This window comes from Papilio machaon, chromosome 6 (genome assembly GCF_912999745.1).
Source record: "Papilio machaon chromosome 6, ilPapMach1.1, whole genome shotgun sequence".
Classification (NCBI taxonomy): domain Eukaryota; kingdom Metazoa; phylum Arthropoda; class Insecta; order Lepidoptera; family Papilionidae; genus Papilio; species Papilio machaon.
This window is the reverse complement of record NC_059991.1, coordinates 1,832,569-1,848,233: the sequence shown is the minus strand read 5'-3', so window position 1 is coordinate 1,848,233 and position 15,665 is coordinate 1,832,569. Positions and strand designations below refer to the sequence as shown.

Sequence of the window (15,665 nt, the reverse complement as noted above, 5' to 3'; positions counted from 1 at the left end):
GCAAAGCTGGGTCGTTGAACTTTCAAATGATGGTCGTTGCATTACCGCGGCAGAGCACAGCTGATACCAAACTAGAAACATCTCACGCCCACAATTCATCGTATAAAAAATCTATTAGCAACCATCTCGTGTTGACCTTTGCCGCGCTTTGTTTAAAAAACCTTGCAACAATTAATGTTCATCATTTTGTTCTCGATGTTGGCACCGAAGGCCAGATTATGTCAGTCTCGATCGCCTTTCTCGGCCGTCGGTCAAACTTGTTTTTCGTAACAGCCGACTTTGTTAAATAAAAACGAGTCAAAGGACTCGTTTTCAGTGCTGCCATTTTTATATTGATGTTTTCTATAAAATGTTTACTAAAGAAGCATTCAGGAAATAATCTTGATTTATAAAATCATGAAACGAAGTGACGATTGAGTTCTATAACTAGATTAGTAAGATGTATTTGTGTCTACACGTAGACTGAATATTTATACATTTAAACAAATGTACGAGTATGTACAGAGTTTTCATAAAGATATCGGCTCGATCAGTAAAACAATCATCATTGTAGGGGAAAATGGGTTTTCAATAAAGTTGTTTTTAAACAAACTTATCTGATATTGTTTTCTGTATGTCGCTTTTATAGAAAAATTAACGATTCGAAGAGATAAGTGTGCGCTGGGTCTGTGTCTGGAAGTTTACAGGCTAGATATGGAGGATACGCGGCCGCGGAGCGTTCAACACTAGCGCAACCGGGTTACTGCTTAGGGCACTGACACACGAATCACAATAATAAAAATTATTACAATTGAAAACTGATTAAATGAAAGAAAATAAATTTGTTCGTAAATAGAAGTAACATAAGGTCGTATCTTTTGAGCAATATTCCACATAAGTATTTCTAAATATGACAGTGCACTGAAACTTAGATATGTAGTTCTTTAGTTAATGTATTTACTTGGTGGTGAAATGATTCAAATTTATTTTACATTTTGACTATTATATTTTAAAATGTACTAATCTCTCCATCTATCTCAAAGAACTGAGAAGAATATGACTTTAGAAGGATATTTTATTTCCATACATCATGTATGTACATTAAGGTTGTATTGATTGTGATAGTGCGGGATGGGACTAATTCTTGGAATTGTAAACGGATCGCATCGAGACACGATAACGATTAGAAACGGACGTGCCTATCGAAATATATGCCAACCTCTAATTGAATGATTATCTTTGAGAGATGATATTGACAATCGTAAGTTCTTCACAGTTTTAAATCACGTACGAAACGATAAGTAATGATGGTTAAATAAAATGCTACTTATTCTACTAATGTTGAATTGGTTGTTGGTTGTATCAAAACTTCACAGCACCACCAATAAATTGCGTTAGCAGTTTGGCAAAGTAATTTGTAAATATTGGCAAATATAGAAAAAATATTTTAGGCTTTCTTTCATTTGATTTATATTTAAAATAGACTTGTTTTGAAACACAAAAGGACAATGTATGATTTATAATATAAACATTTATTCACTACAATTTGCTTAAATGGTAATTTGTGGAACAAAATCTTGGAATACAATTTACATGTTATACCAGCACGAATTAAATCTTGAAAAATACGAATGTATGTTTAAAACGTGTTTACCGATTTATTAAACTATAATTATCATGAAGAATATTAAAAAATCTCGACTTATTTATTATTATAAGTCTTAACGCCATTAGCAACGCTGTCATGTTATACATTTCACGTTTCGATATTGTTTTACTTTGACATTTACAGACAAAAGAACTTTAAAGGCACTTTTATGTAAACATAATCAATAACATAGTGATCGTATCCGGAAAGGTTTAAAACTCCGTAGTCTAGTAGTCGCAGTATCAAATTGTTAATCACGGATCACGGAGTCGAAGTTTAATTAAAAAAATACAAAAAATTGCAATGGGTTATGAATTGGCAATTAGTAGATTTATCCCTCGACCTCAACCTCTGTTGTGTTAGAGAGTGTAATTTGAGAATAACAGAATAATTTAGAAAAAATGAGAAATTACAGAACTTCAGTTAACAGAAAATTAGTTTTCTAGGAATTAACTAGTAATGTAATAACTATAATAGATGTAGGCAATTTCTTATGGCTTAAACATTTACTGAAAAAAATAGTCCATGACTTGTGTTCTTGAGTGTATTAGACTAATTGTTTCTCAGCTATACCAATTTCCACACTTTGTTTTCCTCCAGTGCCGATTACGTAAATCATTTAGAAATGTGGACGGGCGGTAAGTTGTGAGTTCGCAACGAAACGTACATCATAACAACGCCGCAGAGAATGTAATTTAGATTAATTACCACCGCACTGGTTTACTTTGCTATCAAGTAAGACGTAATTATGTTACGCTTTTTTTAATTAATACGAAAAACTCAAACACTTATTGTACGGTATGCAATACGCTGCAGACGAGTTGTATGTACTTAATCTTGAATATTATGATAGACCGTGTTTTAATTGAAAATTAACTCTCAACTATTTAAATCCACGATAAGTTATTAAAGTAGAAATTTCATGAGTCTATAAGTCATTTTATTATTAAATAAAATAGTAGTTTGATAATTTTGAAACGGGAATAAATCCAAAGGGTTTTTCCCTTACTACAAAAATCTAAAATTTTTCACCCGTACTTGACAAAAATACTCGTAGTAATGTAGAAGCGATACTCGTATATTTGAAAAGTTATTTGCTCAAACTTTTCCAATATGCTAGTATCCGGGATGACCTTTCAAATTGTAGACTGGTAAAAGGAAAAAGTACATTTCAGATCTGAAATACAAACCTTATAGAATGACAGTTTCAAAATTTGATTGGTTTTGTTTCAGAACTAGAAATGTACAGTTTCGATAAAAGATTTGTTTTTGAAATTTATATTGACTGAGTAAAACTGTGACTGTGAAAACCAATAATAATAATATTTTCACCAAAATAAGTAAATTCCTAACTTTTAAGAGACAAAAAACTAATTTGCAAAAACAGAATATTCTCATAAGATATTATAGCCTTTTGGTTTCAACTTTTTGTTTTTGTTTAATTAACTTTTTGTTTAATTTATAAAAATAGAAAATGAACTTTAATTGATTCTTTAATTATTTTATATTATTTGTCGTGTTTAATTTCCCTTTTATAAATGTTGTTGACATTTTTGTTTCAGATTTATATTACCTGTCACTACCGGGGCCGTTCCTCATAGTGCTTAAGTAAGTCTTTGGTTTACTATAGTTTACAAACGATGTAAACTGTAACCTTTAGCCATCGAATTCCGTTGCCTAAACTTTTTACAAAAACATATTGTCGTATCTATTATTCACTTTAAAAACGAGAGCTAACAAAATATTTTGTTGGCTCTTTAAAAATCACGGTAAATCAATCAAGCAAGAGTGGATTAGAAACGCTCAATAATAAATATTGGGCATATTTTATTTTTATTTTTAAAAATGAAACCGATAAAGATGTCGGTAGCTGATTAAATTGATATTGAACTTCCGCGATCTCCGGTTACTTACTATCTACAAAATAAATGGCCACTTTAAATTGCAAATTCAAAGCCGAATTAGATTATACGTGTCATAGCTTTATCTGAGGCGGAGTTTGCGCGGCACGAACGCAACCGGTTCCACTGAGGTCAGGATCTTGGGAGTTGCGACTCGCGGTTTGCGACTCGCCTAAAGATGGTCACGACGCCCGCGCCCCTATGAGACATACGCGTTGCTACTTCAATAAAAATAAAGTATTCTCTATAGAGTTACGACCCCCAATAACTTCCTATAGCTAGTGTAAAAATTAAGCAAATTTCCGAAACATGATTGTTGATTGCCCGGTAGATGGCGTCTTTTCCGAAATGACGGACACTAGTGGAAGGTACAAACGAACGTAGTTGTTCAATTTATGTTTGAGTCGATTTATAAGCTGGGTTTTATATTAATAAATTAAAAACAAATAAAAAATTTAATATTGTTTATATAAAATAAATAAACAATTGTAGACCGAAGATCTGAACAGATTTCCCACGCTTCACCATTATCTACCGCGTCGATCGATATAAACAAAACAGTTTCAGCATACTTCCTTGATGTGTTCTTGTTTTTAAAAGAGTATTTCCGTAAAGATATTTGTAACAATCTAATAACAGAGGTAACAGAGTACCTACACAACAGAGAATATGTAGTTTTAGAAATAATGCGATTTTCTAGAACGATCTATTTATCAAAAGACAACTTTGTTTTTAAAAGTAAGTAGTAGTCTATAACTTTTAATTGAATTGATCCTCAGAAAAGACTAGAAAGAATGTTTAACGTAAAATATTTCAGTGTACATTTGAGGAAAATGATATTTTTTTCTAACGGAGTTTTGCTATAGGGTGATGTAATTTTTTATGATCATTATCATGTAATACTGTTCAAATAACTACGTAAAAATTATTGCCTGCTATTACGTTGTTTCTTTTGCAAATTATAACAATAGTTGTCATTAATAAAATCATAACAACAACCTGTATTTAACGATTTAAGATAAAAAATACAAACTTTAAACGAACGTTTAATTTCAAGCATAATGCAATTTGTTTCGTGAGTGCTGATAATGAACAATAGATTTCTAATTCTAATTTTTAATTAAAGATGTATAATAAAGTATTAAAAACAAAACGGACCATTGTTTAAGACTTGTTTCCTAACACAGTAAATAAGTTAGTGACGTGAATCTGCTTTGCTTGATTTTATAAAAATCTTATTTAAAACGTTTGATTTTAAATTATTAAACTTAATGGATGAATTGCGTGATATATTGATTTTGAAAAAGAAAACCGGAAAATATTTTTATGCTTAAAAGACTCTTTATTTAATGCTTTGAAATGAACTGCCGAGTCACGATGGCGTCGGAGTAAAGTGCTCAATCCAAATGATTCTGCAAATTTCAATACACCAACTGTTCTATACAATTTTAAAATGTATTTTCGAATTTGTTCAGTATCTTTGTGATAATGTCAATAAAGTTACACTTGATGTGACACTAAATGTATAAATCAATTTCAAATTTTGTTTACTTCTCAATAATGTTAAGGTGAATACACACTAGAGCATTTTCTCAAGCATTTCTATGTAATGTAACGTTCTTACAAATGGTATAATACGGGTAAAAGCATAGTTTCCAAAGCACGTCTGGTTCGTGAAAGTGTGATACACAACAACATATCTTAGAGCGGCTTGTTGTTTTGTTACAAGTAAATGCTCTAGTCTATACCCACCTTTTAACAAGCTTTCATAGAGATAGCAATCCAATCATTAAATGCCATGAATAATATTAATAATAATAATGTTTATTAAATTCAGACTACAAAGATCCATATTATTATACTAGAGTTAGTAAAGGCTTAATAAGTAATGTTAGTAACAACAATAAAGAGAAAAAATAAATAAAACAAAATAAAATAAACTATAAACTATTCGTGACCGGGATATGGTTGTTACTCAGAATATAATAATGTAATATTAAAAGAAATTGTTTTAGTAAATAAGTTTTTATAACAAAATTATAAGTAATCAAAGATGCTTAAGAACGTATCGATTTTTTTCGATCAAAAATGCACATAATGAAGTAATAATGAGAATTTAATTACCACTTTATCCGAAGAAGCGGGGCCTCGATTGAAACATCAATCATTTAAGTTGGCAGCTGACGATAACTTATGTAACTTAGTCGTAGCTTAACTGAATAAGTTATTACTTGCTCGCGTGGTGAGTAAGCAGGATATCATGGTGCTTAAACCTGACTAAGGTTCGCCTTTAACGGAAGACATTAAGACTTGGCATGGCTTTGATGTGTATGGTAAAAAATCATTAGAATAAATGGTGTTTTAGTTTGCAATTATTGCACATGCTCTATGAAATAATTCATATATACCTAGTGAATACATAAATAAGTATGTTTTTATACATATTAAAATTAACAAGGTTAGTTCGCTTGTTTGTTCGTTATAAAAGTACTATCTTTCGCCCGCGATTCTGTCTGTACGGTATTTAAAAAGCTAACCTTTTAAAGTAGCGTATGTGTACTTCCAAATTATTTTCTATATCTGTGCCAAATATCATCAAGATCCGTTGAACCGTCCTGGAGATAACTTCTTAACAAACATTCATCCATCCATCCGTACTTTCGCATTTAGAATATCAGTAAGATTAAGATTTTTTAGGCCTACTTTAGTTTAATAATACAATTATAAGTAAAACATTTAGATAAATTACGATATCTATTTTGTAAACCTTGTGTTTTACAGAATATCGTGATTTTGGAAAAAATAATTGTAATTTATAAATAGTTTTACGAATCTATCAAAAATTAATCGGATCTTCATATAAATAGAAACGCCATTACTAATTCTATAGACCAAAAAAACTATGATTGATAGCTGAGTTAATCGAATGGTATTGTTTGAAGAACAGACATGAAGGTTACTCGAATCGTTTAATTTATAATATTGAATCATACTATATTACGAGCTCTGACATCTATATATATATAAAAGAAAGGAACGTATACGTTGTGGAATGGTCTGTCCTCGGCGGTATTTCCAAACCGCTACGACTTAGGGTCCTTCAAGAAGCGAGCGTATCACGTTCTCAAAGGCCGGCAACGCATCTGCGATTCCTCTGGTAATGCAGATGTCCATGGGCGTCGATGAACACCTTGGTGTTCCCGCTGCTCGTTTGCCCCCTTCTCTTATATAAAAAAGTCGTGTTAGTTACACTGTTTATAAGTCAAGATCGGTCGAACTGATTTAGCTGAAAATTGATGGGGAGGTAGCTTAGAACTAGGAGACGGACATAGGAACTTTTTTATCTTGTGTGCATTTTTTTTTATTCCGCGCGGACGGAGTCGCGGGTAAAAGCTAGTTATTAATAATTCAGACTAGTTAAAATTTTACGAATTTATATTCTATAGTCTATTAAATCTTCCATCGAGAACATCTTTTAAAATTAACAATTTTAAAGGATTACAATTTCATGCACTGTACAAGGCAGGTTCGACGTTTTTTCGAAATGATGTTACAAATAACATATTACGGAACTGATTATATTTAATATTCATATGTGTAATTAATCAAGTATTCGTGAACTCTCATGGTCGATTTTTTGTTAAATGACATCGCAACAACAAATCAAACTAAGAATTGTATATAATACTAGCTGTCGCCCGCGACTCCGTCCGCGCGCAGTTAAAAAAAAAAAAAAGAAAAATAGATGTTAGCCGATTCTCAGACCTACTGAATATGCTCACATTTCATCAAAATCGGTCAAGCCGTTTCGGAGGAGTATGGCAACGAAAACTGTGACACGAGAATTTTATATATTAGATAATTAAATATACAAACATATGTACAAACGTATCGTTTAATTTTATTTTTAACTGAATTCAAAAAGAAGGAGGTTATCAATTCGTCTGTATTTTTTTGTGTTACGGCGTAACTCCGCTCCTGACGCTGCGACTACTTCTACTTATCTATTAGACGACGCATATTTTCCGTTATCCTATGACCCATAAACTGAAATAAATGACACGTTAAAGAATTACAATTACAGCCAACAATGTGTTCACGTGAGCATATATCATAAAACTGTTATTTCCTTGGTTTTAATTGCCTGATGATTATTTTCAATTACCCTGATTAGCATTACGTGTACATCATTGCTAGCAGTTTTATCATTACAATCTTGTTTACGTGGATTATTACTTTTTATATGATCCATTGAGTCATCAATTTTTTTTAACTATTCTATAGATGTTCGTTACAATTAGTAAATTTTTGAAGTCTTATATATTGTACTTATTACAGTATATGTTGTTCCATTGAAAATGATACTGATAGTGGAAAGATATTTTTATTTTTGTAACCCATAATCTCAAAACTTATCCGAAACTCTCGCTTATGGAAGTATTCCATCGGGAACGAACTAATACCCGCTTGTAAAGGTTTTTCGCTCCAGGTATAGAGGTTTCCCTCTATATGCTAGAAAAATATCACGATCCTCGCTTATCCAGGTTCGATTGCATTTAAAAGACTTGAACAAAATGTCCACCGATGCGAAGCAGGGACGTATATCCTTTGTATATAATAATTTCATTTAGAAAAAACAATTTTTATCTTTAGTTTCCTTCTTTTAATTACATAAATCTTTAATAGCACTCAAATTAATATTTACCAATTTGTCTGCGAGAACAAATTAGTTAAATGTCATTGTACTCAAAGCTACAAAACTAGTTTGATATTACACCATCTTTAGTGAATGTTTTTATTATTTTAAAGTAATATTGAATTTTAGATAAATCCTACAAAAATCTATAGAAATATTTAACAAATTTTTGTTGATCTAACTTTAAATTAAAAATAACATTTAAGAATTAAAATTAAGACAAGGAGCTTCAAAGAGCTGAATCACTTTTTTTTACCGTGGTGAAATACCAACGCATATAAAACTCTATGGAGGCAAAGAGTCAGAATATTTCGGACTTGCACCAACAGCCCCACGGTGGTCGCCAATGACGATAACAAGAGAGAGCGGGATCTCCGTACTTAACACAACCGTCACCCCTTAATCGCTAAGCTAGTTCGTTTGAGCCACCTGTTTAGTTTTATCCACCTCGTTAGGGCTGTTTGGAGCTTTAGTATTTACACTTTTAGCCTCCATCCTCGTGATGATTCGTGATTTTTTTTCGGAACTCCGTTACGAGCCTCACGTGATTAACGGTTGATTCCATACCAATTGAATACTCCTCGTTACAATGAATTTAAAGTAAAACCAATAAAATCCGTTAGACCAGTTAAATTATACATTACACAGATAAGTTAATTGTTTTTTTAGACATAAACAAATGTATATGGATTTAAAATTAAATCAACGATAACCGTAGAATTAAGCATTGTTTTGTATGGGATCCATTAATTTCGTTACGTCGACAAGGATTAATGATTACTTTGCCCGATAGAGGGCCGGAGCAATTTATGTGGGTAATTTTTTAAGGGCTGTGTATGAATCCTTACACAATTTTACGAAATTGCTGTTACATAAAAAACAAGCAAACACTTTTATTTGCGTATAATTATTATTGTCGTAAAAACTTACCATTCGATTCTAAAATTGACTACTTCCTGAATATAAAAGCATGTTTTCTGTATTTAATTTAATTTTCATCGTATTAAAACATAAAAATACGTAAAAGCAAATAACCCACATTTACAATTCCGCAAATAGACAGCAATAAAAATGGCAGTAAAATAAAATAGTTCAATTTGTTTTACGCAACGCAACATATGTGTGGTTTATATTTTTCAGGTGAAGCTAAAGAATCTGGTTTTATAGTTTTACCTAAAGATATAAACATTCCAGCTTATAGAAAATTATGGGCAATTTGAATGTACTCATATATTTGACGATGTATACACTCCGATGTTTTTGAGTAGAGTGGATGCTTCAATTAATTTGACGACTTTGGTTGTACTTATATAATTGATCACTTTAGGTGTTCCTATATATTTAGATATCTTGACTGCCACTATATTTATGCAGCTGACTGTACATATTTAGGTATTCAAGTTTTTGTCTTAATATATTTTCTTTCTTATAGAAAAATAATAAATGCTACATTCAAATACACAAATGATTCAATAAGGTCATCCTGAATGTGAATCTAGTATGAGAAAATTACACTAGAGTACAAACGGGCAATATAGAGAAATCGGGTAAAATTAATTAGTGGAATAATAAGAAAGACACAAATATAATGACGTTAAATGCGGAATGTCTTCCAGCTAGTAAACATTAAATAGCTATGAGTATGACGGTTAGAGTAATATATAAATTTATTAGGTAAAAAGTTTGTTATTGACCTCATAAACATTGTACAACTTATACAAAAAGTGTATTGATATATTGTTGGGGTGACATCACACAATATGAGGGGAACTATAATTTATTAACAGCACGATAGAGTGTGACATTAGACGGTAACAAATGACATTGCGGATTTGTGGAGGAAACTTTACCACTTGACGTTACGCCAAGAAACAACTTCCTTATACTGCAAGGTTGGTACTCGTATCTTAGATAATATCGCATCTTATCAAAGTATAATTTAGGTATTTATATTCAGTACAAATTCTCATAATTTTCAAATTTTAGATTAAACTAGCTTTTACCCGCGACTCTGTCCGCGCGGAATAAAAAATAGAAAACGGGGTAAAAATTATCCTATGTCCGTTTCCTGGTTCTAAGCTACCTGCCCACCAATTTTCAGTCAAATCGATTCAGCCGTTCTTGAGTTATAAATAGTGTAACTAACACGACTTTCTTTTATATATATAGATGTATGAATGTAAAAGAGAACACTGGTTGGCTCATTTTTCCACATACCCATAGTCCAAACAATTGAACTACGAGGAGGAAGTCGCGGGTGATAACTAGTACGATATTTATACTAGCAATACTTAATATACTTTTTTAATTTTATGGCAGTATTTATGAAGATTTTATATCATAAATTAAAAAAAACACAAACACAAGAAAAATATTATAATCTGTGCTGTACACGATGTAATTAACAAAAATATATTGTGAGTGTGTTTTTGTGAAGTTATAGTGTTAAGGAAATGATTCAATGTCATCATAGTAATTAGTTTTAATTACGAAGCTTCTTTATTTCTATAAAAAAATAACATCATATCCTAACTAAAGAAAAAACTAATGTTTTCATGGAGATGTATCATCACTGTCAAAAATGTGTCCCCATTCATTCCCTTTGAAAAAAATGAAATAATAATATATCTTTGTACGTGTACATTAGTAACCGGCAGTTAATGTTCAAAGTAACTGGCCACTAAGCCCTTACAATAAAAATAACGATACAATCTGAAGACGTATAGTCGTAAAAATAAAAAAAAGAAATTCGGTTACGAGATGTCACAACGAGATATCCCGTGCTTTTGTGAAACAATTGCGCAAACACATTTTAACAGTAGCACAGAGGGCCTATCACGAATATTCGTGAGAACTTTTACGTAATATCATCGATAAAAATTTAACAATAAATAAAATTTTGACATATATATTTTGTCGATGAAGTCATGAAGGCGCGTGTCAGTTAATTCTTACTAGGTCCTTTGATTCACCTGCACTTCTGTCTTCCCATTATATAAATATATATATTAATAACTATAAATAAAACGGTAATAGCATAAACCTGACAGGTTCAAATATAAAACGTAAAGGATTTTCAAAGATAATTTTCGCATAATTTTATATTCGAAGTATAGAAAAAGACAACCTATTATAAATACAAGACATTCTATCGTATCGTTAAAACAAATAAAAATGCTCCCTGTATAGCAAAACTATAATATTATATCTCCTTGCAGTATAGTATACTTTCCTGGTCAATAAAATGATGTAACTTGGCCGAGTTTATTCAAAACCGGCAAGGGAAGGACGGCACTTATATTCAAATGGCATTTTCCCGCTGCTGTCGAGATTAATGTCAGATAGTTAACAAACATCATAATAAACATTGTATAAACTACGCACTGATTTTAAAAACACTGAAGCTTTTATACATATTTAGGGAACAATGTTCTTAAGACTTTAAAAGAAAGTATAAAAACAGTAATGTTTCGCAAATACTAAAAGGTAGTCATGTACACATATTAAAACAGCTCTGTGTAACGTTTAAAATATTTAAATAATCATACTTTATACTAATACTAGCTATCGCCCGCGACTCCGTCCGTCCGTTCTTCCAGACTATGCTCTACATCTATGCCAAATTTCATCAAAATCCGTTGAGCTGTTCCGGAGATACCTTCAAACAAACATCCATCCATCTAAACATTCGCATTTATAATATTAGTAAGATCATAAATGCGATTGTTTAGATGGTTGGATGGAAGGATGGATGTTTGTTTGAAGGTATCTCCAGAATGGCACAACTTATCTTGATGAAATTTGGCACAGATGTGGAACATAGCCTGGAAGAACACATAGGCTACTTATTAAGTATTTTTTAATACCACGCGGAGTCGCGGGCGACAGCTAGTTAACTATAAATTAACATCAGTATCCAGCATGTGCCATCTCTTATCACCGAGTTGAAATGTAAAAAACAGGCCTCTAAGAATACATTTAAGCTAATATTTACATACAATAGATCTACTCGGAGGTTAAGAATGAAATAACAATGTTATTTGTGTGTTTCATCTGTGACGTATATCATTTTTTATTTTAGCAAGAGATGGCAAACGAACAAACGGCCACTGAATTTGCGGAAACGGTAATGTGACCGTTGCATTTTCAAATGCGTTGCCTACCTTTAATCGACAAATAACGCAAAGAAAGAAGATTTTTTCTTTTCCAGCTAATCGAAGCCTTTGAAAAGTAGGTGTACAGTAGAATGTTAAGGATATTCTGGAGAAATAATGTAAAAAATGTAACCGTACTACAGCACATGAAGTAAAAAACTGAAGTAATAACGGAAGAGTTTTTGCAATTTACGCGAATTGACTAATTATAAGCGAAATCGCACAATATGCGACATATACACGATAGTCTTTTTTATTAACGTTCTTCAGTTTCATCAATTTTGTGCATTTTAATTAGCTATTGAATCCATATTGAAGATTAAAAAGGCATTAAAAACACAAAAGTGGAATGGGTAAAAAACTATACAAAAAATCTGGGTCACAAATATTTAGGACTGATATGAAACATAAAGGAAACAGGAGAACGTAATTCAAAAACAATATGAGATCGTGCACCATTGTAAGTGAATTTAGGATACTTCTTAGTATAAGTTCAAAGAAAGTTTACACGTAATTATAACAAGATCTAGAATCTAGACTAAACAATTTTACACCGATTATTCTAAATAATTTATGTCTGTTTATTATAAACATGATGTACTGCCGACACTGCTGAATAAAATCTAGTTCAATGCGTTTGCTTTAAATTTTTAGCAATTTAGAGCTAGCATTGTTCTCTCTATTTTCTTTTTCTATTTTCTGAGATCAAATTCCCCGTTTAAAACATACTGTCATCTCTATTTTGTCAAAGATAATAACGGATTGATGATATGTTTTATAAAGAGTTTTTGGTCTCAGAAACCAACTAAATTATAACCTAACTTTAAAATGCAGCCCCTAGATTTTGATGCTGAAAGTACTTTTATAGCATTTTAAGACAAATTAAGATCATTCTTATTTGAGATGTCTAAAGCGCTTCCTTAATGCATATAAAATATGGGAAAGTACAACAGCAATGTAACAGTTAGCTGTTTGCGTCTTTTTTGTCCGTTCAGTCCAACAACGGCCTTGACACATTATTTGCAAATTAAATAGGAAACAGTGAGTATGATTGGTACATCACCACGGCAATTAAACCCTCTGCGGACGGTTAATTCTTTTATCTGATCGTTTTTTTGTAAACATATACAATTGTGTAGTCATTTTGGAGGTTATAGAGTAAAATATTATTCCGTTTTAACACTAGTTTGTCTACTTTAATAAGTGCTTTATTAAAAAAAAAATTGATAAGGTTAAGTATTAAGTTGGTTTAATATAAGATTAATTTTAATGATAGAGCAAAAGATTTCGCTATTTTGGTATTATTTTTTCCTTTAATCTTAGAAGTCTGATTGATAAAAACATTTGTAGAGATCGTTTCTTAGTTTATCCTCTTGTCCAGTAGTAATTTTTATACTTGTTTAGTTATTATAGTCACATATATCGTTTTGAATCCGGAAGTCTTCTATTAAATATAAAGGCATCCCTAAAACACTGGCAGCAGAGAACTTGGTAGACTACGATAAAGATCTGACATGCCTGAACCTTGGACGGTCGGTTGCGTAACCACAATTGAATGAGCCGGAGTTAAGTAACGCATTATCCAAGACTCTCTCGTGGGAATCATTACGGCTCTTTTTTAATAATGCTCGCACAAACATAATTTCTACAAGTATTTTCTAAGGCTGCTTGAACGCGGAGATTTTATTTACAAAATGTGTCCACGTAAAGTAACTATAGTAGTATTATTACAAAGCGGTTATTAAAGAAATCATCAGTAAAAACCAAGTGTTAGGAGAGTAAAACAATTGAAATTAAAATACGATTATTGTTAATAAAGTGTTATCTTTCAGTATTATCTCTTGTCGATATACCTAAAATGCTAAAGAAAAAAACATACGTATACATTATTCGCTTCCAAACAGATGTTTGTACAAAATGTTTCTTTTAAAAAAAAACATTCAATCTCATATATGTATATAGAATAGCACTAATTGATTCTTAATTGAAAAAAAAAACTTGCTACACTAAAGGATGTTCCTCGTAAATAAAACATTATGCTAGAACCACTTTAAAACTTGTTTTAAAACACAACGATAAGGTATTAAAGCCAGCAAGGTCGTTGACTAGTGAAATAAGTAAACAAAATCGTAGATTTCAATATCTAGTATACGAATAATCATTATATTAATACACGAAGCGTAAACTTTGTACCCCAATTGTAAGGAAACAGCGCAAACTGATAACATTGACACAAGTATTTTTTTATATTATGAGGTGGAAACTGCAAGCAACAGAAAAAGCGAAGCGACTGGTACCCATAGACATCCGCCATTTTAGATGCGTAAATCTGGAGACAAAATTCATAAAGCTATTTTTAATCTACAAAAAAACTTTGATAATGTAATTATGGTTGACAAGATCTGTAGGTTCGGCCAATGGGCGACCACTAGTTTCATTAATTATTTAAATACTTTTTTTACTTGTACGTTGTAAGACTACCTTATATTGCTACAGTTTTCCAACGAAGTACTTTTGACACCGTTACGTTTATGAGATTGTGAGTAAACAAAAAAAAAGGTTTTATTGCTTCAAATATTACATTATATTCAGAGTTGTATAATTTTATGAGACATAAGCTTACGTGTCTGTCTGTATCTGAATACTTTTTAAAGTTATTTTTCAAATTCTTAAAATATACAATAGAACTAAAGCTTTAATTTCCCCAGAAATAATTACTTTGTACCCTAAAACTACATACGTTTTAAACATGCCTCTTATTTCTCTTTGTTTATAAGTCTGGTCCAGTTTGCCAAGTTATTGAAGTTTTCCTTTGGCTCAAATTTCACATATGACATCATTAAGCCGCATTAAAACCCGCATTCCTATTTTAAAAAGAACAAAAGATAAAATGATATTGCTGTACGCACTACGCAATATCCTGCGCTCGCGTACACACGTCAGCCGCTGTCAACTTGACAGATGGTACGCGCTTGCAACAAAAAAGGTGCGTAAACAAAACTCACTCTGACAATATTGTCAACTGACATACCAAATTTTGTTTGATTCCCGCCTTTTTATTGACATTTTCCAAGGCTTCGCCTTTGTCATATTTCCAGAATGAGCCTCTGGATTGCAAACTAATTTAGTTCTATGCAAGTTAAAACTAATGTATTGAACACACTTCAAGAGCTATTACCCATTAAATTCTAGTTATGTTTCTGATTGCGAGATTATTTTACCGTTATTACTAAAGTAATTTGGACTGTATTAAGTGATATTATTTCAGTATTTGGATCGTTTACTGT

The 15,665-nt window shown here is 31.5% G+C and overlaps 1 protein-coding gene across 1 annotated transcript in view; it reads left to right on the top strand.

Moving 5' to 3' along the window:
- Nucleotides 1–15,665, top strand: part of LOC106721340 — a 38,849-nt gene that overhangs the window by 17,182 nt on the left and 6,002 nt on the right. The window contains exon 2 of the mRNA XM_014516261.2: nt 3,190–3,235. The gene's annotated coding sequence lies outside the window, so the exon portion shown is untranslated. The remainder of the gene's footprint in view (nt 1–3,189; nt 3,236–15,665) is intronic.